A 1,260-nucleotide genomic window follows, 5' to 3' on the forward strand; every position below is an offset into this window, starting at 1 on the left:
ATCAATCACTCTCTCTCCCATAATCCAAAGTGCCAAAGGAAATCCAGGAGACCTGTGAAAGCTGTGCTGCTATTTTGGAGAAAGGCGAAATTTTATTTAATGAAAAGGAAGGAAGGAAGGAAGGAAGGAAGGATGGCAGGAAAGAAGGGAAGGAGGGGTGGAGGGAGGGGAAAACAATGCAAAGCACACATAAGGGTCTCTCGAAATGTGAAAGATTTCTGTTTAATTTGGCTTAAGTGTTGCTGCTTGAAATAAATGAAAAGCAATTCCTGTGGTAAACTGAGCCCTTGAAGGTAAGAAACCTTTTCCATCTTTTTTTCTCAGCTCCAATCATAAATTATAGCAGCCCCAAGAGCACCAGGGAGGGGGAGGCAGAGCTGGGGGTCCAAGGGATCCCACCTTAGCGGCCCTCTGCAAAACAGCCTCAGTAAGAGTTGTATGGAAAGAAGCCATCAGAACCCAGATTTCATAATCACAGATTCTTCCTCTGTGATCCTTAAAAGTCTACCTCAGAAGGAGCTTTGACATTGCCTGAAAGAGCATGTGCTATGTAAAATAATGAAATGGGGTACCCTGGGTGGCTCAGTGGTTGAGTGGTTAACTCAGGTCGTGATCCCAGGGCCCTGGGATCAAGTCCCACATCAGGCTCCCTGTGAGGGGCCTGCTTCTCCCTCTGCCTATGTCTCTGCCTCTCTCTCTGTGTCTCTCATGAAAAATAAAATCTTTTTTTTTTATTAAAAAAAAATAGTGAATTGGATCCTACACTAATTCTTTGTTAACATTTTTTTTCAACTTAAAAATACTTAAAGATGAACTCTGTTTGCAGAATTGCATTCTTCCCTTTGATGCTCATCTTTCTACTAAAAAAAAAATCCTGCCAACTTTTCATTATACATGTTAATGCAAGAGAGACATCATGGGTAAGGTTTTTTTGTTTTAGAGATTTTATTTATTTATTCATGAGAGACATAGACAGAGGCAGAGACATAGACAGAGGCAGAGACATAGACAGAGGGAGAAACAGGCTCCCTGTGGGGAGCCTGATGCGGGACTAGATCCCAGGACTGGGGATCATGACCTGAGTCAAAGGCAGACACTCAACCACTGAGCCCCTCACACATCCCGGTAAGTTAAGTTTATAAAGAATCCAAAATCCTTCTCCTATTCAATAGTTTGGGTAAAAAATAAGACCAAAATTATAAAGATAAAAATTAAAAAGAGGATGGTAGACTAACTAGCAGTTCTCCCTGCAGAGCTAAC

Source organism: Canis lupus, chromosome 23, assembly GCF_011100685.1.
Source record: "Canis lupus familiaris isolate Mischka breed German Shepherd chromosome 23, alternate assembly UU_Cfam_GSD_1.0, whole genome shotgun sequence".
NCBI lineage: Eukaryota > Metazoa > Chordata > Mammalia > Carnivora > Canidae > Canis > Canis lupus.